This window comes from Eptesicus fuscus, chromosome 13, assembly GCF_027574615.1.
Source record: "Eptesicus fuscus isolate TK198812 chromosome 13, DD_ASM_mEF_20220401, whole genome shotgun sequence".
NCBI classification, from domain to species: Eukaryota; Metazoa; Chordata; class Mammalia; order Chiroptera; family Vespertilionidae; genus Eptesicus; species Eptesicus fuscus.
The window spans coordinates 29,712,015-29,727,412 of record NC_072485.1 but is presented as its reverse complement, the minus strand read 5'-3'; the positions used below and the strand labels follow the sequence as shown (position 1 = coordinate 29,727,412).

Genomic DNA, 15,398 nt, shown 5'->3' with positions numbered 1-15,398 from the left:
GTAAAAGCCTAAGCAACCGAATGACCAAATGACTGGTCGACTGGTTGCTATGACTTGCACTGACCACCAGGGGACAGATGCTCAATGCATAGGATCGGGCTCCCCCCTGAATGGATCAGGCCTGCGGGGATCGGGCCAAAACCAGCTATCAGACATCCCCCAAGGGGTCCCGGATTACGAGAGGGCGCAGGCCAGGCCGAGGGACCCCATCGGTGCATGAATCCGTGCACCAGGCCTCTAGTAAGTAAATAAAGTATAAGCAAGAAAATGAAAATATTATATATAATATTTTTGAGTGTTTATCATGTACAAGAAAATTTCAGAATATTCTCTTTATAATCAATAAATATATCATGCTTACTATATATCAGGCACTGTTTTAAGCACTTTGGGCTCCATTTTTGAAATGGAGAAACTGAGGCATAGAGAGGTTAAATATTTGTAAAGTCAGGATCTGATCCCAGCTACACCTTTCAAGCCTGTGCTCTTAAACACCATCTTAGAAGGAGGAAACTGATTATCAAATCAAGTAAGTAATCGCCCTGGTTCAATGGTTTAGGTCAAGAGGGACTTACCAAGTGTCTTCTATGAACCAGGCACTCTGCCAGCCCAGGGTCACAGAGGGCTGGAAGCTTGGATCTGGCACAAGGTTCATCTGACACAAGGTGCTCTTCCTACTGTCTCTTCCTTAAGGAAAGGTATTTCCTTATTAGGGTTGATGTGTTCAGTGGCAAGGCAGCCACAGGGCCCACTGCTCTGGAAACAAAATGCCACAGGTAGAGGAACAGAAGTGCTCAGCTGAGCTGTGCTTGGGAGGGCAGCTGTGTTGGAGAGCACATCTGGGTGGGCCCCTCTCTACACCTCTAGGCACCAGACACTCTAATATGGTCCAGGTGGTTCAGATGCCTCCATCTAATGAACAGCAGTCTTTAGGAATTCCAAGAAGTATTCTAACAATCCTAGGCCGTGGCCTCAGAATCAGTTGAACCTTCAGTTATTGAACATTCTCTTATATCCCCCCGCCCCCGCCAACCCCAACAACTCACACTGTACCTTGAACTGCTTTGATAGCTCCCTTACCAGTTGCCTTCATATTTCAAAACCTATGCAATTACATATTTGAAGGGATTATTCTTTTTTTTTTCCCATGGAAAGCACACCCCACCCCATAATGCTTTAATAATGATAACCAGATTGATTGAGGGGTCTTTGACATGGGGTTTCTTTAGCCAATTTGAGAACATACTGAATTCCAGTCTCTTCTAACTACTGCAAAAATGAGAAGGCTATAAAGTGCCCTAGAAATTTCCTCCTTATGTGATTTTAATACTTTCATCATAGCCAGATAAAATATATTCAGGGCCAACTCTCCTCTTTCTCCATTGGGAAGGCCCAGGTTTCAGGCTTTACTTAGCAAAGCCCAGGAAAACGTTTAACCAGAAGGACTGGAAACTCCTAAGAAGTCTCACTCACAATGTAGCCCATAATACCTCCCAGTCAGTGCTTATGTTTCAGCCTCCTTATTCCTCACTCTCAAATGTCTAAGAAACTTTAAGGTTTCTTACCTACATGTAAAATCATAAGATGACAATACTGAAAGGGACCTAAACAATCATCTGGTCTACCTATTTCAGTTATAGAGGAGGAAACAGAAGTTTCAGAAAGGTTCAGTGACTTGGCTGAGGTCATGAAGGTTGGGAGTGACAGATCAGGCTTGAACCTCATTCTAACTGTAATGTTCATTCATTCTATCACTTGGCCTCTCTCTTTTGCTTTCCTTCTATGGGGCCTTCTCTCCCTTTTCTTTATGTTTTTCCCTGTCAGAACCAGGTCTTGGATAAGGATGGGGTCAAACCAGAATGGATCAGGTTGTGGAGAACAGCCACAGCAAGAGAGCAACAGGCAACAGAAAGTTCTGGCAACAGTCTGGCTGACAAGTCCAGCAGAACGCAGAGGCCCAGACAGCCAGGTGGTATGTATAGAGCAGGGAATTTAATATCAGGTAGAGGTGTAGTAAGCAGATTAGATTAAGCAGAGACCCAGACTCATCTATTCCTTTTCAGTGACAGGACTTGAGTTCATAAGACTTGAGGTATAGTGCATGGAACTAGAAGCAGAATCTGGAATTCAGTCCTAAGGTACAAGTTTACAAAGTCATGATAGAAGCAGCAATGAACTACTGACCCAGAGTTCCTTAAATTCCCCCAGACCAGTGTGGTAGAAACAGTTAGTAGCTGACAACATAGTCTATGTATTTCCACATATCACCTAGCTTCCCTTGCAGCTAGAATGGGGCCATCTGACTATTTCTGGCTAAAGGACTATGAGGTAAATGGAGACCAAACCTTGGCAGCCACGTAGCTTGCTGCTGGAGAGAGAGGGAGGACCACTAGACATGTACTGATAAAAGGCCTGTTGCCAGCCCCATGTCCACCCCTTCTCAGCTCCATGAAGTCTACTCTTGGGACATGTGTAGCTTCAACACCTCTGCTGCCCCTTGGAGCATCTGCACATACTGTTCCACAAGTGCTCAGAGGGTGGATATTCTTCTGGGTCAGGGATCTGAGGTGTCTAATCAGGTGTCGATCCTGAGAAGCATCTTAGGGGCATGATGGGGAAGAAACTACTCTGGCTTTTGAAGATTCTACTGGGGGCTCAACTTTGTCACCAATAGCTGTGTGACCCTGAGCCAGCCTCTCTAAGGCCTCAGCATCCTCATCTGTTAATTAGTGAACACAGAGTTCCTTCAAGCCCTGACAGTCCATGAACTGGCATTTCTACCATGAACATGTACTTTTTTCAGCTTTACTGAGGTATAATTGACAAAACTGTAATATATTTAAAATGTACAATGTGATTTTATATACATATACAGATTCCCCTAATATGCTTATTTATCCTTTATTGTGTGTGAGAACACCTAAGTCCTACTCTCAGCAGATTTCAATTATACATACAGTGTTATCAACTACAGTCACCATGATATAGATTAGATCCTCAGACCTTATTCATTTTATAATTGAAGATTTGTACCATCTATATTTCCCCCGCACTCCAGCCCTTGGCAACCACTTTTTTACTCTGTTTTTGACTTTTTAAAAATTCCACATATAAGTGATACATGCAGTATTTGCATGAATAAGTATTTTTCATTGAATTACATTGAAGTCAGTGGTTCTTAGTAATAGTCATTATTCACTGATGCTTACTATTTTAGGTTCTATTTAACCACATTATTTTAAATCTCTGTAACAACCCTTTAAAAATCGTGCCTGCTTTACAGATGGGATGGACAAGTAACTTTCTGTGGTCATATAGCCAGAGAGGAAGGAGCTAGCTGGGGCTCAAACCCAAATAGCATGACTCCAAAGCCCAGATTTTTCACTTCAAATCTCTTCCTGCAGGACTTTTTGAATAATTTTCTCTTCCCTGAGTTCACCTCCCCTCCCTGTCCCATGGGCCTCCCACAACTGCCCAGAAAGATTTGACTATTTCTCCACTGCACTGATTTTCTAAGAGCTTTGGAAGCCCATAAATGTCCCTCCTATTGAAGGATCTGGGGGTCTACTCTAGGTCACAGAGAGAAGACTTCATGTCTCCTCCCTCCCCAATGCTATCTGAGCTCATCTGAGAATAACAAAGGCAACACTATCATGTGACCCTTACATAGCAATGACCAATGTATCTGTTGTTGTCTATTATCTTATGAGAAGGCAATAGCAATCCCAAAAATTAAGTGAGGATTGATTTTATCGATGAGGAGACTAAGGCTCATTTCCCTCAGGCCTTTGACACACTAGGTTGAGCTGGAGTTTGGGAAGATATCTCAGGGACATGCCTCGTTAAGGTTCTCTTTGTACACAGCAAAGGGAAGGGAGTGTCTCTGGCCATTTTTAGCCACATACACAAGTGCCACTCAGATGAAACCCCAGGCTTGACCCTAAAGAATCCATCAGTGCTGGCCCTTTAGGGAAGCTATTCCAGGCTCCTTTTAGTGCTCTCACATTCCACCACACAGGATTCCCTGTGTGCCCCACGAGCTTGACAGTGACTAAAGCTCACCAAATGCTGCGCAGGCCTCATGTTGTCACACGGGGATGATGGGAACATTCTCCATTACCCACTGGGAACCGACTGATATTCCACAGAGCTGATGGCTGTCCCTGTAGGGAAAGTGGGGGAATTTTGGTGGAGTGACATGCTGACTTTGGTTGGTTGACTAATTTTGACTTGGAGGTCATTTGTCTGGTTTTGGATTATCTGATGCTTCCCCTCCCTGTCTTAATCATCCTACTTCTTTTTCTAATCCATGTGTTACCAGGGGAAAGAAGTGTAAACATGTGAGGTTGCTGTTTTCAGCAAATTCACTCAGGAATCCATGCCAAACCAGGCTTTGCCTGAAAACCAGTCTGGCACCAACAACAAGAGAAGGAGATAGGGTTACATTTCTTGTAAACCAACAGCTTGATTTTCGTTTTGGCACATCGTGGGTTTTGTTATTGTTGCTGTTCTGGACTGAAGGATAGGCTTATTTTTCATGGCTGGGTTTATGGTTTCATGTAGCATTGCTTCTTGAAACTTGCTGGATAAATCCTATTCAACTCATCACTTTCACAGTCATTAAGAATTTCAGCAAACCATCCTCCTCTCACCGTGATCTCTCTAAATTGCAAATGTGATTTGCTACTCCTCAGTTGGGATATTCTGGTCAAAATGTCAGATATATTGGTTGGGCTGACATTTACCTGTATTCTAGCAGCTCTGTGAAGTGGCTGGCCTCCACTTTGATTGGCTTAGATCCAAAGCATACAGTTGAATAAATATTTTGGATATTACCCCTACATATTAACTTCGACTTCTTATGGTGTTAACCATTACCCTTGTAATACTAAGTCAAGACACTCCAGAAAACATGTCTTGAATAAACCAAGATCTTTTACCTTCTCAGACCTTTGCCTTGGAAGACCCCAACTTTCCCTAACTCTTCTCACCCTTCAATGATCTCAAGTCTATGGAACCTTCCTTAATCCCTTCCTCTCTTTTGTTTCTCACCATACACATTGTTAGGTATTCTTTCCTCTCTGGTTCCATAGCAGTCTATAACATCAGTGAGTTAAGAGATACAGTTTTCACTGCAGAAGAAAAATATCCCAAAAGAGTCAAATCAATATCATTAGAAAAAGGACAACATGGAAAGTAAGTTGAATTTCCGTAAGAGATTTCCAGCATCTTAGGGTTGGTCCTTCCCACCACCACCTTCTGCAGAATCCTTGATAGATTTTTTTTTCAGCTTCCAATCAAGCACTTCTAGACATGGAAAAGTCAGGGTTTTTAAAAAAGCTTTTCGTTACACTGAGCAAAAGTTGATCTTGCAATGAACTCAACTTACATGCCTTTGGTCTGTCTACTGGAGATGCAGAATACATCTACTCCCCATTCTACTGATGACCCTTCTAATTCTTGAGGAGGGCTCTCATATCCTTTCTGTGCTCCAGTGGACTGGGGTCTCAGAATCATTCTTTCTGGCATCCTAGGAAGAGGGCTGTGCCATGACTGTACCTACAAGCCTAATATACCTATCAGGTTATTTCCCAAGTGTTTGGCACTAGGTTGTTGTTTTTGGGGAATATAAATACATGTTATTCAGACGTGATTAATTCTAGCAGAAGCAGTACACTCCTTAAATATAAGGTTACACTTGCAAAAAAGTAAAAATAACAGAGGGTATTTTTTAGACAAGAAACGTTTTAAACCTTCTGCCATGGATGCAGCAGATTAAAGTTCAGCTGCAGCTCATTATTTGTGAAATGTTATGCCTGTTTCTTGCAGAGGGACAACGAGGCAGCCAAAAGATAAGACCTACGTGTCTCTCAGAGTCCAGGCACGCTTGCTTAATTTAGGAAAAATTCCTAGGAGGGGCCACTGTGGGGAGCTGGAGACCACTCTGAAATGAAATCCAGTTCTAGTAAAATGAAGAATGCATGTGATGGAATCTATCTGGGCAGTGTCGGAATCTATTTTGGGAAATGATCCTGGAATTTTTCTCTGAGGATCCACTCGCATGTTTTCAGTTATGGTTTAAAGGCAGTTTTAACCATAGATAGAGCTATTGTTGACTCACATACCACTAAGCTCCCTCTAGAGCAGTGGTTCTCAACCTTTCTAATGCCACGACCCTTTAATACAGTTCCTCATGTTGTGGTGACCCCCAACCATAAAATTATTTTCATTGCTACTTCATAACTGTAATTTTGCTACTGTTAATAAATCATAATGCAAATATCTGTGTTTTCCGATGGTCTTAGGCTCTACAGCAGCGGTTCTCAACCTGTGGCTTGTGACCCACAGGTTGAGAATCGCTAGCAGGGTCACCTAAGACCATCAGAAAACACAGATATTTACATTACGATTCACAACAGTAACAAAATTACAGTTATGAAGTAGCAACGATAATAATTTTATGGTTGTGGGTCACCACAACATGAGGAACTGTATTAAAGGGTCGTGGCATTAGAAAGGTGGAGAAACACTGCTCTAGCAGTTCAAGTATGCAGCTGCCAGAAGAGCTCAGGGGGTTGGAAGCCTGGGGGTGGAGGGAGCAGAGGGGGGAGTGGAGAGGAACACAGGGAGTTATCAGTTCTTTCTGTTAATTAGAGCCAAATTTATGGAATGAAAAGATTAAAAAACAAAACAAAGTACCTCCATTCTTCTAAATAAAGGCTGAGATAAAATATATTGTGAACATACATTCATATAGAAGAGGCAGTAACTGGTAATATTCTAAAATGTCAAATTAGGTAACAGGCTGATGGTTCCCAGTGCAATGAAGGAAGCACAAATACCGTAAAGACTTCCTGCTGTGCTGATTCCTAAAAGGCACAGCTCTTTTGGTTAATGGATGACATATTCAACATGATCATTATAGCCACCAGTTGTTCAGCACTTATTTGGTTTCAGGCACTGTGCTAAATACTTTAATTCAATTTCTCATGTAATCTCACAAGCCCTTTTTAGATAGATACTATTATTAGCACCATTTCCAGACCAGGAAACAGGAACTTAGTGACGTCAAATCCTTCGTACAAGCTCATGCAGTTCATATATGGTGTCGCTGGGACTGGTACTCTGGTGGGTGCTCTTAAACACAATGAAATATGTTTTCTCATCAGCAGAAACTGGAGTCAAGATTAACCACTAGTTCCAGGCATCCAATTGGCAAGCAGTGCCATTGATGAAGGGTAAGGCTGAGAGTCTTACTCAAATATTCAATGAAAACCTTCCCCTCTGAAATGACCACCAATCTGACATGTCCTGAGTGTGTCTTCCAGAGAAGAGACCCCTGGGAGACAATCCATGCCATTAATGTTTGCATCCTGTCACCTAGACCTCTATGCTGCCTGTACTGGGTGCTGAATACATATTTGCTAAGTGAATCAATGAATGATTGAAGGCCACTAAACCTGTCTTCTAAGAGTTTACAATCTGCTAGAAAGAAAAGATTTGTGTGCATGCACGCACGTACACACACACACACACACACACACACACACGCGCGCGCACGCACACACACACCATTACAATACATGTCAGAAGTGACTTAAATATATTGAATATACATATCAGCAATTCTACACTCTTCTCATAAGTCAGAAAACTTGCCCATATACAAGGAGGCATGTGCAAGAATGTTGATGGCAAAACTGTTCCTCATAGCAAAACCTAAATGAACAACTAAATGCTCATCAACAAAGTCATGGAGAAGTATATTTAAATTTACTGATACAATGGAATGTTATATATATAGTGGTTAAAATAAGTGGTATGATACTAAATGTACAACATGGATAAGTAGAAAAATAATAGCTAACCTTTATTTAACACTTATTAAGTATCAGGCACTACTTTATGTGCTTTGCATGTGTTAACTTAGTTAGTCCTCACACTAACCTTTCGAGCATAGGTACTAGCACCAAACCCATCACAGAAATGAGAAAGTTGAAGAAGGACACCTACATTTGATGTAATTGCTAACATGTTTAAAATGACACAAAAAGATTATAGTTTAAGAATATATCTATAAATATTAAAGGTATTAAAGCAAGCATGGGAATAAACTAAATGCCAATTTTATTATACTGATTACATTGGGGTGGTGAAAAGGGAGGGGACATGATCAGGGAGGGGAGTAGAGTGAACATCAAATGTATTTAGAATGTTTCCTTTCTCAAGCTGGGTGATTGACACATAGATATTCTCTATATTTATTTATTTTAATATTATTTTATTGATTTTTTACAGAGAAGAAGGGAGAGAGATAGAGAGTTAGAAACATCGATGAGAGAGAAACATCGACCAGCTGCCTCCTGCACACCCCGCACTGGGGATGTGCCCGCAACCAAGGTACATGCCCTTGACCGGAATCGAACCCGGGATCCCTCAGTCCGCGGGCTAACGCTCTATCCACTGAGCCAAACCGGTTTCGGCAATATTCTCTATATTTATATATTTTCTATGCCTGAAATATCCTATATAATAAAGAGGTAATATGCAAATTGATCCTATGGCCTCACAAGATGGCTGCCTATGACCAGGCTGGCAGGGGGATTAGTGAGGGATGACCAAACAACTGAATAAGCAGGATGCGTGGGGCGACCAGGCTGGCAGGGGGGTTAGTGAGGGACAACCAAATGACTGAACAGCAGGCTGCGTGGGGCGACCAGGCCGGCAGAGGGGGGGGGCAGTTGGGGGTGATCAGGCTAGCGGGGGGGCAGTTGGGGGTGACCAGGCCAGTGGGAGAGGGTGCAGTTGGGGCAACAAGGCCAGCAAGGGGGGGCAGTTGGGGGCGATTAGGCCAGCAAGGGGGGCAGTGAGGGGCGACTAGGCTGGCAGGGGCAACAGTTGGGGGTGACCAGGATGGCAGAGGGGGGCAGTTGGGGGCGACCAGGCTGGCAAGCAGGTTAGTGATTAGGAGTCAGCGGTCCAGGATTGTGAGAGGGATGTCAGACTGCCGGTTTAGGCATGATCCCCGGGATCAGGCCTAAACTGGCAGTCGGACATCCCCCAAGGGGTCTCGGATTGGAGAGGATGCAGGCTGGGCCGACCCCGCACCCCCCCCCCGCACCCCCCCCCCCCCTGCATGAATTTCATGTACTGGGCCTCTAGTTTCATAATAAAGACAGTGATTAATAAGCAGAAACCAAATACCTTAAACACTCAAAGGAAAGAAGTGTTCCTCTTGATCCTGCTTGGGGAAGGGGCATTTAAATTGGACCTAAACATCTGGGGTAGGACTAGCAAGTGTGGGGGTCAAAGTGTGTACCGGGCGAGGGATGAGTGCACAAACGTGGGAGGTGCAGCAGAGCTCAGATTGCTAAAAAGACATGCCACTTCCCATTCCAAGATCCCCTGGGAGGCCCAGCCTGAGGGACTCAGACCCTGGACTCGATGGCTCCAATATCTTCTTGGCCCCCTTTTTGTGGCCGTTGAGCAGGGAAACTGGGCCCGTCTCTGCCAGGGGTGGCCACGGGTGCCTGGGAATGCTTGAATCGGCTGGCATGCTGTGTTCCTTTCAGACTGCATGGGAGAGGGGCACTTGTCTGCTACTCTAAGCAGATTGGTGGTGATGGTGGGGGGGGGGGGGGATGTGGAAATCTGTGCTCACAAGTGTGAATAATGACTGACAGTGTGTCTGCTTTTGAGTGTTGGGAGGAATGATGGGGACTTGCTACAACTCAAAACCCAGATAGTGATGGGCCGACAATAAGAAATGTGTTTCACTGAACAAAACAGAACCAACTGTTCGTCAGAAAGGCCAGGGCACCGTGGAAGACCTCAGACAGTCCAGTTTCAGGCAGCTGTGGTGCTGGGTCTGGGCTGCCCCAAATGCCGGGCACTGCACCAAGCCAAGCAGACTTCCAGACGTTGTCCTGAACTTGGGCTTCAGTCTCTTCCCTGACCCTACGACCTGTAACTATGGGGACTCATATGCCTGGCCACACTTCTGGCCCATTCTCAATGGCCGTTTAACTGCTTGCGGTCTGGATCAGAATCTGGGACGGCATAACTCAGAGCCTAGACCACTTTGCCAGAGCCTCTGGGGCGAACTGTTACCCCTTGGTTTCCCAAGTTTGCACTCAAAGAGAAGTAGCTGCTCAAAACACACTTGCTGTTTGGCTGATAGAAATATCTGGTTGGTGCTGCATTCAGAACAAGGCATTGCCTTGTCATGCCATCAGAGACGTTGAAGTTATGTCTGAAGATGGGGCTTTGAATGTTGGCTCTTCCTCTGCTTCTATAGGCCTGATCTTAAACAAACTACTCAGCTTCTCTAAACCTCAGTTTCCTCATCTTTAAAATAGGGACTTAACAGCAACCACCTCAAAGGGATGCTGTCAGGATCAAGAATAGTACACCAATAGCTACCATTTCACTATGTGCCTAGCACTGTGCTCAGCACTTTGAAAGTGAATCTCACACAAGCTTCCCAGCACCTATAAAAAGGACCTGGGGAATAGACAGCTTAAGTAGTTTGCCCCACTCTTCCAGCTTATAAATTCTGGATCTGGAATTCAAACCCAGGTGTGCCTAGCTCCATGGACGGTTATACCACCAGAGGCGGTGTAAACGTTACTTCCACTACTCACATTGAAGTTATAAACTCATCCTCTCTTAAATTGACCTGACTGGGGATCGGTTTAAATCCCAAACACAGAGGCTGGATCACGTCCTTGCTGTGAATTCAAGACCCTCTTTGCCCCATATGAGCAGCCTGTTCTCCCTCCCGACTTGGTCCTCAGGGGCCCAGGTTGGACATCAAAGGCTCCCAAAGCAAGAACAACCCTCCCTGGGAGGCCCAGGTCTCCCAGTCCTCGGAGTGGTGCTCTTCCCTTGGACCTCGGTTCCATGTCTTCCCAGCTTCTTGGCAATGGCCACCAACCAAGTGCCTACGTATGTCTTTTTGTAGTCTCCCCAGGTTAAGTCCACAAAGCCAAGTATTCACTTTGCTTGCCAAACACTTCCCTGAATTAAGTGCTCTGGAAATGAAGCTTTTCAATAGCTTCTCTGTATCCACTAACCTATGAACAGCTCAAGGCACTTTTCTTATTATTCTCAACATTATATTAAATATTAAGGGTTTGGCACTCCCAGTTCCACAGCACTTACCTCTTCAAATGATTTAATGAGCTACTTCTTTATAAAATGTCTAAAATGTTAAATTATGTCACATGTGGCCCCAAGAGAACATTTAGGGTTTTTGGCTGTAAGAATACCGCCACTCTGGCAAGACCAAATTCTTCTTTTCTATGGTCCAGCATGAGACATCAACAGCTATGGCCTTCAGATGGATGTCCTTTGGGGACATGCTTTCCTGACTTACAGTAATCAGAGCTGGAATTTATACACAATTCTCCTCCACAAATAGATGTTAGATTCTGGCTGCATTTGCACCCTACACACATTTTTCAGAATCATATTTTGAGAAGCTGTAGCCTCTGGATAATTGGAATTATAACATTTCAGAGCTAGAGGTTACCCGAGAAACGATTTAGTAGAGGATTCTCAAATTCCTGATGAATAGAAATCAATGTTCAATTATAAACCACCATATTCAATACCATGCACTGAGTACCTACTAAATGCCAGGCATATATTAACTTATTTTGTCCTTCCCCAAATCTTATAAGGTATATTCTGTTAGCATTCCCATTTAATAGACGAGGAAATGAAAACACAGGGATTTAAATAACCTGCCCAGGTTCAAATCCAGGCAGTGGGACTTTATTTAACCACTTCTTTATACTGCTCCTTGATTCAAAATTACAGAGCTAGGAAGTATCCACCTCTGTCTCAGTCTAGAGTCAAGTTGCTGCAGGTATGCACCTTGCCTTCGGAGGGCCATTGAGGTGCGGAGTGTGTACATGCGGGTGTTGATGGTGGGTGAGGTGGGAAGCGGTGGAGTACCTCCTTCCTCTCCTCAACTCCCCATACCCAGGGAATGTTAGCATCCTGACTTTGGCTTAGGGGTTAGGGACAGAATGAAGCCTAATTTATGTGTCTTGCTCTCAAGGATTCTTCTGTGTAATCACTTCTTAAAATCACAAAATGTTCTTGTAGTGGCTTAAGAGTATAATCCTTTGAAAAGATTTTTTTTTTTTAAGCACAAGAAAACATACATCCTACCACCCAAAGATAACCAGTGCTGACATTTTGGAATAGTTTCTTCTAGTCATTTATGGACAATGCACATATTGTTAGCTGTAACTGTAACAAACATGCAATATTGTGGCTTGTTTTTTCCACTAAATATTATCTATACTATTTACCCACCTTTTACAAACATCATTTTAAAAGACTGTATAATATACCATTATGGAGATATGTTATAATTTGAGGGTAAACATTCCTCTGTAGTTAGGCATTTATGCTAGTTTTTAAAATATTTTATTATCATAAATGGCACTAAAGACATTTTTCTAAATAAAACTTTAGTCATATTTAGGATTACTTCTCTTGGAAATATTTCCAACATGAAAATATTGGAACATCCCTTCATATGAAACATCACTTCATTAGGAACTTCCCAGTGCTGACATTAATTTCTAAACTGTTAACTCTCAATATGGAAAAAAGGAAGTCATCATGAGATTTTTAATTATATTATTTTTTAAATGATCCCTCCCCACTTTTTTCCCCAATTAACACTAGAGCTATAGTTCATTCTTTGATAGAATGGCAAATAGAAATAGGCTTCCCACCTGTAATATAGGTGACACAGTGTCAGGAAGTGGTTACCAGCAAGGGTTCTCTCTCTATGATATTCTTTTGAAAAACTCATAACTCCAGTCTAACCATGAGAAAACATCTGGGGACATTCTACAAAATACCTGGCTAATACTTTTCAAGACTGTCAAGGTCATTAAAAATAAGGAAAGACTGAGAAACTGCCACAGACTAGACAGATTTTGGGTAGGGGGTAGGCATTGTAACCAAATACCATGTGGTACCCTGGACTGGATCCTGGAACCGGAAAGGGACCTTAGCAGAAAAACTGGCGAAATCTGCATAAAGTCTGGAGTTTAGTTAATAGTCATTTTCCAACATCAGTTTGTTAGTTTTGACAGATATACCACGGAAATGTAAGGTGTGAACACGGGAAGAAACTGGGTGAGAGGCATACATGAACGCTCTGTACTACCTCTGTAACTTTTCTGAAATTTTCAAATATTCTAAAATAAAGGTTTATTTTTAAAAAGATGAAGAACAAGTGTTCTGGAGGCAGTCTGATTTGGATTTGAGTCCTGGATCCGACATTTATTATAGCTGAGTGATCTTAGACAAATTATTTCTTTGAGTGTTGGCTCTTCTATTTTTTATGAAGAAAATTATCTACCACATGGGGTTGTAAGTCTTAACCATAATAATGCGGATAAAGCACTTTGCATTATTTCTGGCACAAGGTGAGTGCTTGACTGATGTAATTTTGATTATTTTGTTAAGTTTGAAGGTTCTTCTTTCCAATTCTTATTTGCCTGTAAGGCAAGAAGGAATTTTTATCCACAGCTATGTAAAAAGTGGAACATTAAATAGCCTCATGAAAATGTCAAACTCAACTGCAAAGGAAACAAACTGTTACATGAATCTGGAAATGGTAATAGGTGTGAGCTTTTGGGTCATTGCTCTTGTTTTCTGCCTAGTTTTTGGGTTGTTTCCTAAGGGTAGGTGTAGAAGATAAAGGTTTTGAAAAGAGACTATATTCTAGCATAGATTGCCCCAAGTAACCAATTTACAAATGCCCATTGTAAGACACAGGAATTCTTTGCTAGCACTGCTTAGAAAAACAAACTTGTGGAGAACTGAAAATGGTCTGCACTTGGCCTTTACCCAAAGGCAAATTATTTTAGTAGGAACGTCTAAGGAAAATAATTTCACCACAAGCTATGTGAGTAGGAAAGAAAAAATAACCAAAGGATAAAGAAAAATACACTCTGGATCAAAACATATAAAATTTCTATTTTGGGTGCTAAGCTGTAGCACAGATGTGAGACTTGATCTACAAGTTAGGGTCCAAATGACAAAAGGAAAATAAATGACCCAAAATGTAAAAACTATTCTGAGATGATATTAAACTAACTTCAGTAGAAGAGGAAGGATGGACATGGCTAACATCCATTATTCAACACCACTGGACCCAAAGTCCAGGACCTGAATTCAAATCCACTATAGGATGCAGGATCATAAGCTACTTATCATAAATCATAAATTTACTTAGCATAGCTTCTATTTCCTCACTACACAAATTATGGCAATAACATCGCATCACAAGATTCTTTGAGAAACAATATAAGGATTAAATGATATAATCTGAAAAATGCCTTGCATGGAGCTCCCATATAGGAGATAATGAATAAATATTAGCTGAATCAAAGTCTGGACAGACACAACACTGACCTGGACACATATGTGACCTGGTTTCTAATATTAAGGAATTTTAAATCTTGTTGGTGAAAAATCTATTCATATGAATATTATAAAATGCCACTGAAACTGCATAATAGAGTGTTAAATTGAGTGTTAAAACTATGGTTAAAACTAATGTCAGTTTCCTTCTGGTTGCCAAATTCGGCCTTAACTTGTCAACATGCTACCTCTTGGAAGAGGAGAGAAGGAAGGGTTTGGATTAAATACCATACATTAATTCGGGCAGCAAATTTATCCCTTTGGTGTAAGCTTGGTTAGCTGACAAATGCTCTTCCAACTTTGGGATACACAATAATTCATAGCAACGAATCATTGATTCAGGGAATGAGCTCTTCCATATAAGTCTATTTTCCAGTGTAATTAATCATCCCCTATGAAGTACTGAGGCTTCAATATTTTTGGACAAAATTTTAAAATAAAATTGTTCACAATATGTGTTTCATGCCCTAGAGTACAAACACATATCTTTCTTTAAATCTCTAGCACTTAGCACAGTGACTGAGACTTACTAGATGTTCAATAAATGTTTTTCTAACTGCATTGTATGACATATTCCTACTTCTTCTAAGTAGCTTAATGATCATGATTCATTTTTTTTTATCCTCACCTGAGAACATGTTTTTCTTCAGTTTTAGAGAGAGAGGAAGGGAGAGAGAAAGAGAAACAGAAACATTGATGTAAGAGAGAAACATTGATCGGTTACTTTCTGTACGCCCTCTACTGGGGATTGAGCCTGGGCATGTCATCTGACTGGCAATCAAACCTGTGACCCTTCAGTGCACAGGACGATGTTCCAACCAAGAGAGTCACACTTGGCCAAAGCAACATGATCCAATTTTATCTTCATGACTACAGTGGTCATCTAAACACAATAAGTGCATATCATTTCATGTGACTGAAGTCCTCTGAAGCTATCTGCC

The 15,398-nt window shown here is 42.0% G+C and overlaps 1 protein-coding gene across 4 annotated transcripts in view; it reads right to left on the bottom strand.

The window, feature by feature from the left end:
• The window catches only part of ME3 (malic enzyme 3), a 177,806-nt gene that overhangs the window by 122,457 nt on the left and 39,951 nt on the right, over positions 1–15,398 (bottom strand). The window contains exon 1 of one of the 4 annotated variants that reach the window (XM_054725248.1): positions 4,063–4,081. The exons of the other annotated variants lie outside the window; for them this stretch is intronic. The gene's annotated coding sequence lies outside the window, so the exon portion shown is untranslated. Of the gene's footprint in view, positions 1–4,062; positions 4,082–15,398 lie in introns of those variants that run through there. 4 annotated transcript variants of the gene reach the window in all.